Genomic DNA, 14594 nt, shown 5'->3' on the forward strand with positions numbered 1-14594 from the left:
TCCCAGGGGCATTAGAGGCTGCCGGTGCCAGCCAGGAGTGGGGGCTAGAGGTGGAGCCTCTGGCCCAGGAAACCCCTCATTGGTCCCACCCCCTGCCTTTCATCATAACTATGTGGGTGAGGGGGCAGGAAGGGGGTCTCAAGCTGAGGATCCTTCTTCAAGAAGCCCTCAGACCCCTGGGAACCCCCAGCTCTGGGTACCTCCTTCAGGCCTAGACTCTATGGAACTGGGTATATCCGCATCAGGCCCGACCGCTCCCAACCTGGAAGGTTGGACTTGGCTCCACACAAGGCAGGAACCTGAAGGTGGCTAGGAATGAACGAACAACAGAGTGAACAACCCTACAACCACAGGAGTGGAAGGCCATGCAGATCGAAACCGAATTCTTAGCACACCCCGGGGGGCTCCCATCCCAGCCCCCATCTGAAGCCAGGTACTAAATAGTACATTCTAGGGCAGGACACTTGATGCTGCTGCCTCACCTCCACCCCCAAGCAGAGTCCCATCCCAACAACAGGGTCTCGAGCCTGATATCCTCGGTGCGAATCTCTCCTGCGCCACTCATCAACCTGCACGACCGGTCTGTCGCTCTGGGCCTCAGTTTCCCCTTCTGTAAAACAGGCATTGTGCCCTGTTCTCAGAGTCGCTGAGGGGAGTGCAAGAACCTCTGTGAAGCTGGGTCAGGCCTATTGTCAATCGTAAGTGGTGAGCCTCTCCCCTCTGACAAGATTGAAATTACAGAGAAAATCAGAGCTAGGAGGACGGTGTTTGTATCGGGAGGAAGGTGACTGCCCTGGCGAGTCAGGGGAGGCCCCGGATCTCCCTCCCAGACCCTGGCCACCTCTTAACTTCCTGCTGTCCCTTTCAGCCTCTCCTGTTCCTAGATTCCTCTGCTCCCAGATCCTCAGTTTACCTCCCTGTGATATGGGATCAAACAGACATTCTTGACTCTCTGTTCTCCTGCAAAACTACTCCTGAATCTGACCCTTTGTCCTCCCTTGGTCCAGCCCCAGTATCTATCCCTGGGACCAGCACAGGCACTGCCTCCCTCTGCTTCTGCTCTCAGCCCCCATAGAGTCCTCTCTCCATGGTGGCTGGAGTCAGACTTGTCCTTCCTTTCTCCAGAATCATCCATGGCTCCCATCTCCCTTGGGGTAAAAGCTGAAATCTGCCTTGTAGCCACAACTGGTCTTGCTGCTCCCACTTCCCAGCCCCCAGGATGTTGCCAGGGCCTCTTGGTCTCCTTGCAAGAAAGGATTCAAGAAGAGACCATATATAACGGTTGAGTGGTGCAAGAAGGAACATATAATTAAAGTGAAAGTATATTCTCTGAGATGGGAGAGCAGGGGAACTCAAGGGAGAGCTTTTGGGCCTGGGGCTTGGGTCTCTAGCTTTTATTGACAGTTGTTCACTAAGGGTGGAATATTTATCTCTTGGCGAGGGGATTTTTTGAGAGCAAGAGTTTGCACTTTTTTTTTTTTTTTTGTCTTGGGCCTGTCTAGTTTGATCCAGCTTTTTAATGGCTTTGTTTTGGAGAGCAGCCAGGACAGACCTCTGACTTTCCCGATAGCTGACCATGACTCACACTTTGCTGGCCTCCAGGCATCCTGTTAAAGCCTAACTAACTGCCTACTCTAACACAACCCTTACTCCACTCGGTCCACATTGGCCTCCTGGATACTCCTCCACATCAGGCACACTCCTGCCTCAGGGCCTTTGCACAGTAGACAGTGCCTCTGCTTGGGATAGTCTTCCCCAAGATGCCCATATGTCTCCAGCACCTCCTTCAGGTCTCAGCTCCAATGTCTGCCCACATGCCCTTCTTTTTCTCTTGCCATCAGCAGTCTGTGTTTTGTTCACAACCGTGTGAAACCAATGTGCTTAATCATTGTGCTCACAAACAATCACATTCATATTAAGAGTCATTTACCAGGTGCTTGTTGTGTGTTAGACCCTGGGCTGAGGGCTGGGACCATAGCTGAGGACAACTGAGACATATCCTTGCACTTGTAGGTTGTATGGCCTGGGGGCAGGGATGGAGACGGACAGAAGGAATAAAACAGGACCTGTGGCCACATGCAGAACAGAGAGGGTCTTTTCCGATCATTATCTCCTGGAAGAGGTGGCATTGGGGCCCAAGCCCTGAGATGAGAATGAGCTTTTTAAAAATTTTTTAAAGAATTTAGTGGGATGCCTGGGTGGCTCAGCGGTTGGGCATCTGCCTTTGGCTTAGGGCGTGATCCTGGAGTCCCAGGATCCAGTCCTGCATCGGGCTCCTTGTGTGGAGCCTGCTTCTCCTCCTCCCTCTGCCTGTGTCTCTACCTCTTTCTGTGTCTCTCAGGAATGCATAAATAATTTTTTTTAATAAATTCTTTTTTTTAAATAAATTCTTTTTTTAAAAAAGATTTTATTTATGCATTCATGAGAGACACACAGAGAGAGAGGCAGAGACACAGGCAGAGGGAGAAGCAGGCTCCCCATAGGGAGCCCAATGTAGGACTTGATCCTGGGACCCCCGGATCACAACCTGAGCCAAAGGCAGACGCCCAACTGCTGAGCCACCCAGGTGCCCCAGACTTGTTTCTTTGTGAAGAGGCAGTGTAGGGAGATGACATGGGGCGGGCAGCAAGCTTGGACTCATGGGACCCTGGGGACCATGGGGAGGGGGTTGCTCTTCACCTTCAGAGCAGTGGGGCACCCTGAGGTTGGGATAGTCTTCCCCAAGATGCCCATATGTCTCCGGCACCTCCTTCAGGTCTCTAACCTCAGTGGGAGGTCTCAAGGCAGGTGACAGGATTTGATTCGTGTCTCCCAAAGAAAAGAGCAGCTGTGTGGATCTCACCAGTTCACAGATAGGGAAACTGAGGCACAGAGAGCTGAAGTCCCTTACCCAGCATCCCTGAATTCATTATCTCCAACCAGGAGCCTACAAATCCCTCCCTTCCAGCCACCCCATGCTGCCCAGTTGCAGACAGGTAAACTGAGGAACAAAGATGCCATCACTTCCTAAGTCCCCTGCGGGAATGCAGTCAGCCCTCCTCCACCTTCCCCCGCCCCTCCCCGGTGGATGCAGCCTCACTGGGGGACTTTCTCACAGGGAGGGAACAGCAGCGGCTGGTTTCACAAGTGGGTGGCCAAAGCCTGTCTCAGTTTCGGTTTGCAAATAGCGTCTGGCTCCAGCCGCCTGCGGCCGTCACTCGGCCTGGGGAGGTTTGCTGCGTGCCACCGCCACCGTCTGCGTGCCCTGCGACTGAACAACCTGTCAGCTCGGGGGAGGCAGGGCGACCCCGGGGTGGAGGGGTGGCCAGGGACCTGGGGTGCACCGAGCCCTCCTCCCCACGGAGCTTTGATCACTCGTTCCATCAGCAGTCCAATTGTGGACTTCATGCTTTACTGAATGAGCACATTTTATTCTCCCAGTGAGCACATATTAACTGCTTACTGTTTGGCAGGTTGTATCCCAGGTTTTAGCTCATCGGATCACCCCCCTTCAGCCCTGTAAGGCAGTGCGTTCGATTCTTGGGGCTGCTGGAAACTGCCGGGTGTAAACCAGCTTATGGAGACAGATTTCCAGTGGTCTGGAAGCAAAGTGGTGAAGCAGGTGGTGACCTGCGTTCCTGCTGGGGGGTCAGAGGGAAAGCCCATCCCGGCCCCTCTCCTGGCTTCTGGTGGCCGCCAGCAGCCCTTGGTGTTCCTTGGCTTGTGGATGCATCACCCCGATCTCTACCTCCATCTCCATGTGGCCTTTGTCTCTCTGTCTTCTTCTTCTCCTTCTCCTTCTTCTTCTTTCTTTCTCTCTCTCTCTCTCTTTTAAGATTTTATTTATTTATTCATGAGAGACCCAGAGAGAGAGGCAGAGACGTAGGCAGAGGGAGAAGCAGGTCCCCCATGAGGAGCCTGATACAGGACTTGATCCCAGGACCCCGGGATCACGACCTGAGCTAAAGGCAGATGCTCAACCACTGAGCCACCCAGGTGCCTCTCTTCTCTGTCCCTTATAAGGATGGATACCTGTCATGGGATTTTGGATCACCCTTATCCAGAATGATCTTGTCTCCAGATCCAGAGCTCATTACATCTGCAGGAAGCCTTGTGAAAATTAGACCAAGTAAATTTGAAGATCTAACTAGCCTTCTGCAGCCGGGCATGGATGGAGCGGCGTCGTGTCCAGCAAGTGGAGGGAGCTCTGAGGAGCTGGACAAAATGAAAGGTTTTTACCGGAAGGAGGGTGGGGTAAGGCCGTTTTTAGCAAAAGAAAAGAAAGGGTTATTCTTTTTTTTTTTTGTAAAGATTTTATTTATTTATTCATGAGAGACAGAGAGAGAGAGAGAGGCAGAGACACAGGCAGAGGAAGAGGCAGGCTCCATGCAGGGAGCCTGATGTGGGACCCGATCTCGGGACTTCAAGATCAAGCCCTGAGCTGAAGGCAGACGCTCAACCGCTGAGCCAGGGTTATTCCAGATGAAGCCACCTTGCTTTAGAGAGAGGGGCCCGGGGCCTTCTTCGAGGCATTACCTCCTCTTCCCTTGGGGGGTGGGATGGAGAACACCCCTGAGTCAGACAGCTCACTGGAGCTAAACAGAAAATTCCTGGCTGGCTGGTGAAGACTTACATTCTGGGGGAGGTTGAAACTTCAATGAATTTTTAGTGACTTGGCCAAAGTGGTTTTATTTTTAACACCCTTGAAGGTCACATTCCAACATTCTGGATGGACATATCTGTTGGAGGCCACAATCTAACATTCACCAGGCAGGTATTATCAGCTCTACTTTATGGGAAATTGAGGCATAGAGAGATCAGGTTGCTGATCTGAAGGGCTAGGACTTAAACCCTGGCTGTCTGGAGCCTGAATCTCCCTGCATCATTGCCCCATAATCACCTCCTATCTCCTGTGTGCCAAATCCTTGCCAGAAGCTGGGGACACCAAGGCGAACAAGAATTGGCAGCACCAGGGACGTGACCTGTGAACCTCAGGCTGAGAGATGTTCAGTGTGTTAGGGTGTGATCTTAAGATCAAGAGTCCGTGGTAGTGGGCTGCAGGGTGTCCTCCAAAAGACATGTCCACTCAGGGGGACACCTGGGTGGTTCAGTGGTTAAGCGCCTCCCTTCGGCCCAGGGTGTGATCCTGGAGTCCCAAAATTGAGTCCCACATCGGGCTCCCTGCATGGAGCCTGCTCCTCCCTCTGCCTATGTCTCTGCCTCTGTCTCTGTGTCTCTCATGAATAAATAAATAAAATATTAAAAAAAAAAGACATGTCCACTCAGAACCTGTGAATGTGACCTTATTTGGAAATAGATCTCTGCAGATGTAATTAAGGTAAGGCTCTCGAGATAGGATCATCCTGGGATTAGGGTGGGCCCTAAATCCAGTAAGTGTCCTTTTGAGATAAGAGAAAGGAGGGAAAGATCTGAGACAGGAGGAGGCCAGGTAAGATGAAAGCAGAGACTAGAGCCAGAGACTGAGTTTTGTGTCTGATGTGACGTAAGGACCCAACTGACTTGTTTTCAACATGGACTCTCACTTCACAGATTCTTTTATAGAATAGTCTCCCCTCCCCACTGCTGGAATAGACCTCCATCTTGGAGCAAATTCCTGACCTGCATAGGGTGTCTCTGGGCATTTAATTCCAACCCATTGGTCAACATGTCTCTCCCTGTGCCATATCCCTCTGACTTAATTACAAGCTTTGTCATGGGTCCCCATATCTGGTAGGACAGGTAACGCCACGTGTTTTGTGTAAGTATTCTATTCGCAATCGTCTGCTCTTCCGGGTAAATTTTTTGAATCATCTTATCAAGTTCCTGAGGGGAAACCCCTTCTGTGACTTTAATTGGGATGGTGTTAAAACTTCAGATGGGGGGGGGGGCAAAACAACCCAAACCTTCAGATGGGGAGAATCGGTATCTTTTGAGCCTCAGCCTCCTTGTTCATGAATATGGTACATCCACCATCCCTATTGCTTCCTTGAGATCTCTAAAGACAGCCATTTCTTTTTCCAAATGTTGAGAACAACATTTATTTCATTTATTTTTCTTTCCAATGCAGGGAGGCCTCCAATCTGACCTTCTGTTTCACCAGGTTATCCCTGCTTCCCACATTGCTGATACCACTGAGTTGTTTTGTTTGTTTCTGGATAGACCCGTTTTCACAGGGCCATCATCTTCCCTTGTACGTTTTGGGGGTGCATATCAAGTTCATTTTAAGCTCCTGGCCTATCTGTCCTCCTATTTCCACTCTTGGTGGAGGCCATGGTTCAGACTTTTCCTGGTGAAATGATGAGTTTCTCCAGATCTGGTCATTTGGATTCCAGCCCATTTCTTCAGGGACATCAGTGATAAAGCCAGCATCAGTCTCCCAGTCTCAGGGAATGGGATGAGAGTCCAGGTTCCCTAAAACTCAGGCTATCACTTCTCACTCCTCCTCCCTCCTCCGTCCAGTCTTTCCCTCAACATCTCCTGGGAAGACAGCCCATGGCAAGGTGGTAGGGTGGGGGGGTGGGGTCCCTCTTTATATTGCAAGTACCACCCCAAGGGTGAGGAAGGAGCAGCCACTGCTTGGGTAATTCCAGCCCTGGAGTGCCTGCCGGCAGGTGTGGAGGTGGGCACCACCTCTTCCCAAAATGGTAGGGAGATGCCAGGAGCAGAATTCCAAGCCGCCTCCTTGAGGCTGCCCGGTGCCTCTGTCTCAAGCCTGGGGCATTCTCAGAGTTTTCTCAGCATCCCCCACACTAGAGCCTCTGGGCTGGTCTCCAGGAAGTGTGGAGATTTCCCTCCATCCTGGACATCCCTGGGATCAGACCCAGGAGCCCAGAGGTCATTTTAAAATGCTTTGTGTTATGGAAAATTTCAACCATGCCCTGTCGTCAAGAACACACAGTGACCCCATGTGCTGTCCCCAGACTCACAGTGATCTGGGAGGCACTGACCCCATTTCCATGACACTTATTGACCTTATTAGGGTGCTGCTGATCCCAGGGTCATGCTCCTTACCCAAGATTTGAGATGCTTCTCACAGGACAAACCCAGCTCCAAAATCAAAATCACCCTCAAAACCCTCTCTCTCTCCCTCTCTCTTTTCTTTATCTCTCTTCCCCCATCTCTCTTTGTATCTCTCTCCTTGTCTCTCTCCTATCTCTCTGTCTCATCTGTCTCTCACTGTCTATCTCTCTCACAGGTGGATTGGGTGCCCTGTCCCACCTTCCCCAATTCCTGCTTCTACCCCTGAACCTCTCCAGTCTGAGTGGGAAGAGCCATACTGTTGAACCTCCGCTGAATGGTTGATGGGCTGGCCTTTTTTTTTTTTTAAGTTTTAATTTATTTATTCATGAGAGAGAGAGAGAGAGGTAGAGATACAGGCAGAGGGAGAAGCAGACTCCCTGCAGGGAGCCCGACGTGGGACTCGATCCGGACTCCAGGATCAGAGCCTGGGCTGAAGGCGGCGCTAAACCCCTGGGCCCCCCCGGGCTGCTCTGGGCTGGACTTTTGAATGAAGCCAAAGCTGTACACGCTGGGCTCAACCCGGGCCTGGCTGCCTTGCCTCGTTGGTTAACCCCCCATCCTGGGGGCCACATTGCTGAGTCCCCAGAGCCACAGCCTTCAAAGGTTCCCTCATGGGGCTGTGAGCTCCCCCACATTCCTAATTCGGCTGCTTTCATCTCTTTTCTGTGTTATGTAAGCTCATGCTCGTGTGTATTTCACATAGGCTTTGTACACAGCACGTTACTATTTACATGATTTAAAATACAGATGTGGCATTAAGGAGGGTACATGATGAGATGAGCACTGGGTGTTTTGCTATATATTGGCAAATTGAATTTAAATAAAAATTTAAAAAATAAAATAAAATACAGATTAGGGGCGCCTGGATGGCTCAGTCAGTTAAGTGTCTGCCTTTGGCTCAGATCATGATCTCAGGGTCCTGGGACGGAGCCCCACAATGGTCTCCCTGCTCAGCAGGGAGCCTGCTTGAGCCGCCTCTGTCTCCCTCTGCTGCTCGCCCTGCTTGTGCTCTCTCGCTCTCTTTCAAATAAATAAAATATTTTTTAAAATATGGATATGGGACGCCTGGGTGGCTCAGTGGTTGAATGTCTGCCTTTGGCTCAGGTCATGATCCTGGGGTCCTGGAATTGTGTCCTGCATTGGGTTCCCCGCAGGGAGCCTGCCTCTCCCTCTGCCTATGTTTCTGCCTTTCTCTGTGTCTCTCATGAGTAAATAAATAAAATCTTAAAAAAAAATACTGGTGTGTTTTATTTCGAAATGAGAAAAAGAACACTAACAGGCACATCTGGACAGCTAGACTCTATAGCAAGAGCATTTTTCATCCTTCCATCGCTATAGCCAATAACACAAGTTCCTGGAACAGAAGACTGTATAAAAGCATTTGGATTTTGTTATGATGTTGCCTTTCCCCAACAGTCTTAAAATAAAATATCATATAACTATTTTAAAGGTCAGCTCTGTTAAGGCCTAACTCACATACAATAGAGTACAGCTGGATGAGTTTTGACAAAGGCACACAGTCCCGAAACTATCAATCTGGGTATATGTATTTCCATTACCCAGAAAGCTCCATTGGGCCCCCTTTGCAGATGAACCCCTCCCCTAGGTATACAGTAAGTAACAAATACTGAATGAACACATTTGCCTTTACCAGCTGGAAACAGTGAGTTACAAATTCAACTGGCAGGCGATAGAGACCTCTCCTGCCAAGATCCCCCTGGGCTGAGCCCAGCGCAGGCCCAGGAGGCTGGGGTGAAGCTCAGCCCATGGATATTGGCAATTGGCCAAAGTCTCATTTTATAGCCAGGGCTACTGAGGTCAGAGACAAATGACCCAGAGGGTCCAGTGGCCCCGATTGCAGCCCTGGACTTGGCCCTCCATCTTCTTGCCCCAAAAGAGAATAAAAAGGAAAGGTGGGTGTTGTTATAATGGAATGTTTATGTCCTCACAACACTCATAAATTGAAGCCCAGATCCCCAGTGGGGTGGTGTTGGGGGCGGGAAGCTTTAGGAGGTGATTAGGTCATGAGGGGGGCCCCCATGATGGGATTAGTGCCCTTAGAAGGAGACACAGGACAGCTGGCTTCCTCTCCCTGCTTTCTGCCATGTGAGGATGCGGTAAGCAGGTGGGTGTCCACAGACCCAGAAGCAGCCCTCACCAGACACCAGATCTGCTGACACCTTGACCTGGGACTTGCCAGCCTCCAGAGCTGTGCCAAGTACATGTTTGCTGGGTAAGCCCTCCATTCTGTGGTGTTTGTCACAGCAGCCTGAACGAAGAGTTGCCGCACCCCGCTCGCGGGGTCACCGCGAGCCCTCGGCCAGGGGCTTCATCCTGAATCTCAGTCTTCCTGTCAGTAAAATGGGGATACACCTGAGATCAACCTGCTGGGGATTTTGTGGCTGTGAGAGGGAGCTCCCAGCAAGGCTCAGCTGGGCACTTTTCGGCCTTAGCAGCTATGATGACTGTGGGTGCTACTGTTGCCATCCAAGCCCTGGTTCTCAGTCCTGAGGGTTCCAGCTGGGCACCCCAAAGCTCTTCTGTCTGCATCCTGACTCCACCTGGCAGCATGTGGTCTTATCTCGTTCTTCCTGCCCTGTGTCCTGGGAGGTAGCCATGGCGATGGGACAGAGGAGGGTGCATTGGGTAGGCAGGTGGCTCAGGAAGTTCCAGTGCAGAGGCCGTTGTTCGTTTCACCTGCACCCCCCGCTTTGTCCCTCTCTCCCTGCCCTCTGGCCAAGGATGTGCCCAGACTTTTGTCCTTCTTCTTGTGGACGGTTGAGGGCACCACATCCTGCCTGACTTGCCAGGCAAACCTGGCCATCCTAAACTTAGCCTTGACTATCTGCTGGAGCTTGCAAATTCTCAAAGGGAGCTGAGGGTGGCACAAAGCCAGGCCCTGAAATCGTTATGTTCCCTCTCACCCCAGGACCTTTGCACACGCTGTGCCCATTGCCTAGGATTCTCTGTTCCCTGTTTGTACCTGGAAAGCTCTGCCTCTGGGTCTCTGTCAAGTGTCACCTCCCTCAGAAAGCCCTTCTGGACCCTATGCAGGAGGTCCTGGGACCAGGTGTCTCCCTTTAACAGGTTTGCCCTGTGACTTGATACTCTGCATTTACGGTGATGACTGCATCAATACCCATGGGGTTGGAGTGTCTGCATACAGTAAGTATTCAACAAAGAATGATGGAATCAGGGGCACCGGGGATCCCAGGGTGGCTCAGCGGTTTAGCCCCTGCCTTCGGCCCAGGGCATGGTCCTGGAGTCCTCGGGATCAAGTCCCGCGTCGGGCTCCCTGCATGGAGCCTGCTTCTCCCTCTGCCTGTGTCTCTGCCTCTCTCTCTGTGTATCTCTCCTGAATAAATAAATAAAATCTTAAAAAAAAAAAACAAAAAACCAGGGGCACCTGAGAGGCTCAGTGGGCTAAGCATCTGCCTTCAGCTCAGGTCATGATCTCAGGGTCCTGGGATGGAGCCCCGCATCGGGCTCCCTGCTTAGAATGCTTCTTTCTCTCTCTCTGCTTGTGCTCTCTCACTCGCTCGCTCGCTTTCTCTCTCTGTGTCAAATCAATAAAACCTTTAAATTAAAAAAAAAAAGGTGATGAAACCAAACATTGAATTCAACAGCTGTTTATCAAATATTATCTTATATTCAATCAACAACTCCCTTGAGCTCTTCAGGGCATCCAGGTGCAGGGGACATCCTACGAATGAAGAGCCCCCCTCCTTCCTTCCTGTGGCCCAGAACCTCTTGCTGACATCCTAGTGAAACTCTTGAATAATGGTGCCATTCTTGTCACCCAGGCCCTGTTCCCCAGAGACACGTGATGCATTTATGAGCTCATCACCAGACCTTACTTGGGCTCATCCTCGTGATGAGGTCCTGGGGAAGACAAGGACGGTGAACATCTGTGCCATGATGCATGAGGCCCCTTCGTGCCTGGCCTGAGATCCCTTCAGGACCTTCACGACCTCCTGTCGGGGAGATGTCATCAGAGGAGAGGCAGATTTGACAAATAAACATCTTGTTTTCTTGTTTTTGTCTTTTGTGGGTTTTTAGTATAAGTCAATCCCATGCAACGTTTGGGATATACTTATACTCAAAGTGTATTGGTTTTGATCTTTGAGCTCACCGAATAGACTCCATAAGCAAAGCTTACCCTCTCGAGTTGAAACAATTTATGGACAAGAAAACATCGTTTGAAATCAAATGGTGACAGACATGCCCAAGGAATAGCGTGGGGGTTCGATCCCTTTAGGAATCCTGTGATAGACAAATCTGTGGGGATGGCAGCTGACGGGCTCCAGAAGATCGGAGCAATGGTAATATGAGGAAATAGTATCATCATGTTGGAAGCCTTGGAACAAGTATAAACAATGGTGTGAGGGGCGTCTCGGTTAAGTGGTTGACTTTGTCTCAGGTCATGATCTCAGGGTCCGGGGATTTCGCCCTGCACTGGGGCTCCATGCTCAGGGTGGGGGGGGTCTGCTTCTGCCCCTCCTCCTTGTGCTTGCCTGTGGGCTGTCTCTCAAATAAGTAAATAAAAACCTAAAAAACAAAAACAAACAAAAGCAATGAGTGTGCTCACCAGAAGAAATCACCTGCTTCCATTTGTCCCCTTTCCATAGCACCTGTTTTACTACAATATAAAAATCAGGTCATGGAAAAAAATCAGGTCAAGTGCAAAAAAAAAAGGAAGGGAGAAAAGAAAGAAGGAAAGAAAAAGTATTTGTTGTTTTCTGAAATTCAATGTTCACTGGGTATCCTGTGTATGGTCTGGAACCTTGATCCATTGTCATACCCATTTTACAGACAAGGAAGCAGAGGCTCAGATAAGTTAAGGGATGGGCACAAGGTGGCACAGCCAGGATTGAGCCGAGACAGAATGTGAGCCAGACCCTGGGACCCCACACCTTCAGGGCTTGATTCCTGCCTCCAAAAAGCAGGTATGAGCGTGGGGGTCCTCAGGCAGCAAAAGCCTCGCCTTGCCTGGGCCCAGAGTTCTTTCCACATTCCCACTCCCTGTGCCGGAGGCAGTCGCACTCGAGGGGTCCCCAGGCCCAGGGCCTTCGGCAAACACCTGCACAGGAACCCATCCCACAGGCCATCTGGACTCTGGCATCCGGAAGCAGGTCAGCTGGTCCCCTGTAAACAGCCGGCCCCATGTCACTGTAAACAGCTGGTGTCTAGAGTTGCTGTCACAGTGCCCAAGTCTCAGTGTGACTGCCCTGTGACTCGATACCCTGCCACAGGCTCCCGTCACTTGATACTTGGTAAACAGTGTTCGGAGAATGGGCAGCACTGCCCCGTTGGGTCCGTGTGGTGCTCGAGCCAGGGGCTGGGGTGTAGCTTAAAGCGGGTCCCGACACCTCGCGAGCCGTCCTCACTTGCTCTGTGCTAACGCTGCACACGTCGAGCCCTGAGAGCTGTCATTCATCAATGGTCAGACACCGCTGGGGTCTCAGCCCCTGTCCCATTCTTAGCTGGCTGACCTGGAAGCCCTTGGAGCAGAGTTCCGGCCCTTTATCAACAGCGACTCCTGATACTTTCTCTGTTGCCCTCTGAGTGCCTCATCCAGAGGCTGCAGCCCTGGCCACAACCTAGAAGTGGCTTTTACACTTTTGGGTGATTGGAAACATTCCAAAAGAATATTTTGTGACACATGACAACTACATGAAAATTCAAGTTTCAGGGTTCATTTTAAGAAAGATTTTATTTATTTGAAAGAGAGGGAGAGAGAGAGAACAAGAGAGAGCACAAGCTGAAGGAGAGGCAGATGGAGGAGAGGCAGACAGCCCGCTGAGCAGGGAGCCCGATGTGGGGCTCGATCCCAGGACCCCGAGATCCTGACCTGAGCCGAAGGCAGATGCTTAACCAACTGAGCCACCCAGGCGCCCTAGTTTCAGTGTTCACGAATACGGTTTTATGGGGACACAGCCATGCCCGCTCATTTGCGTATTGCTTAAGGCTGCTTTCAGGGGAGCACTTGAGTGGCTGCAGGGCTCACAGGGCCTCAAATATTTATCATCTGACTTTTTTTTTAAAAGATTTTACTTATTTATTCATGAGAGACACAGAGAGAGAGAGAGAGAGAGAGAGGCAGAGACACAGGCAGAGGGAGAAGCAGGCTCCACGCAGGGAGCCCAACGTGGGACTCGATCCTGAGACTCTAGGATCACACCCTGGGCCGAAGGTGGCACCAAACCTCTGAGCCACCCGGGCTGCCCTATCATCTGACTTTTTATAAGTTTATCAGCTCCTGCTCTGAGCTCATGGGCGGTCCCTGTTCTCTGTACTGCACTCAGCATCCTGCCGGTCACCCGTGGTGCACACACCGTTCACATAGTGTGCAAACAACGAGTTAAAAGGTCCACCAGGTTCATATGCTGCACAAATGCGTCCCCTTCCCTTATAAGAGTCTCAGGCTGCCTGGTGTGCTGACATGCTGGGTGCAGCGAGTATTTGGACTCTGACAGCTGATGTGTCCTGTGTCAACACTTAATACTGGGAAGGGCAACCAAGATGAAACCCAAAGGGTAACTAAGAATCTGGCCAAGGAAAAAGGAAAGATTCCGCCACTCACGGCCAGGACCTTGAACTCTGAGCCCAAGAGCTGGATGTTCTCCTGAGGGTGAGGCGGAGCTCCGGCCTGTGGGAGCAGAGGAGGAGCACGCTCTGCCTGGACACGGGGCCACCTCCTCTCCTCACCTTGCACTTCCCGTCTATGCTGTTGGCCGATGTAGCCAGCATGAGGAAGCTTCTAGGCCTATTCTGGAAAGAAAGGGTGAGAGATGATGCTGGGAGACTCTCCCAGTTTGGGGAGGGGTGCTGTCCCTGCACCCTGCATCCCCACCCTAACTTTGGAGCTCCTATTACAGAGGGGAGGTGGAGGACGGCCGTGAAGCCACCAATAGGTTGTAATTATGAATTGCCAGAAGCACAGGGGAGGGCCTGAGAGAATAGGGCAGCTTTGGTCAGGGAGGCTCAGGGGCCTCTGAGGAGGGAACATTTGAACTTAGGCCCAGGGGGCTCAGCGGTTTAGCGCCGCCTTCGGCCCAGGGTGTGATCCTGGAGACCTGGGATCGAGTCCCACATCGGCCTCCCTGCGTGGAGCATGCTTCTCCCTCTGCCTGTGTCTCTGCCTCTCTCTCTCTCTCTCTCTGTGTGTCTCTCATGAATAAATAAATAATAAAATATTTTTTTAAAAATGAGGAGGAGAAGGTAGGAGCCTTGTGAGGAGTGAGGGAAGGACTATCTGAGCAGAAGGCACAGCAACTACAAAGGGCCTGAGGTTGTGATAGAGGCTGCGAGGGCCAGGCCATGCAGGACCTTGTGGGCTTTGGGGAGGGTGTGTAAGGGATGGAATCCGAGCCTTGTTTCAATTTTTTTTTTTTTTTTTTTATTTATGATAGGCACACAGTGAGAGAGAGAGGCAGAGACACAGGCAGAGGGAGAAGCAGGCTCCATGCACCGGGAGCCCGACGTGGGATTCGATCCCGGATCTCCAGGATCGCGCCCTGGGCCAAAGGCAGGCGCTAAACCGCTGCGCCACCCAGGGATCCCCCGAGCCTTGTTTCAAAGCCTCCATGGCTTCC

General features: G+C 51.3%; 1 long non-coding RNA gene and 1 pseudogene across 1 annotated transcript; both read left to right on the plus strand.

The window, feature by feature from the left end:
• The first annotated feature begins 9722 nt into the window (after positions 1–9722).
• On the plus strand, positions 9723–11037 carry LOC112666954 (uncharacterized). Its single transcript, XR_003140991.2, has 2 exons — positions 9723–10164; positions 10803–11037. It is a non-coding gene; the product is annotated as an uncharacterized LOC112666954 (long non-coding RNA).
• A 35-nt stretch (positions 11038–11072) lies between these two features.
• On the plus strand, positions 11073–11383 carry LOC112666913 (small nuclear ribonucleoprotein G-like; annotated as a pseudogene).
• Positions 11384–14594: the final 3211 nt, after the last annotated feature.

The sequence above is a fragment of the Canis lupus genome, chromosome 20 (assembly GCF_003254725.2).
Source record: "Canis lupus dingo isolate Sandy chromosome 20, ASM325472v2, whole genome shotgun sequence".
In the NCBI taxonomy this organism is placed as follows: domain Eukaryota; kingdom Metazoa; phylum Chordata; class Mammalia; order Carnivora; family Canidae; genus Canis; species Canis lupus.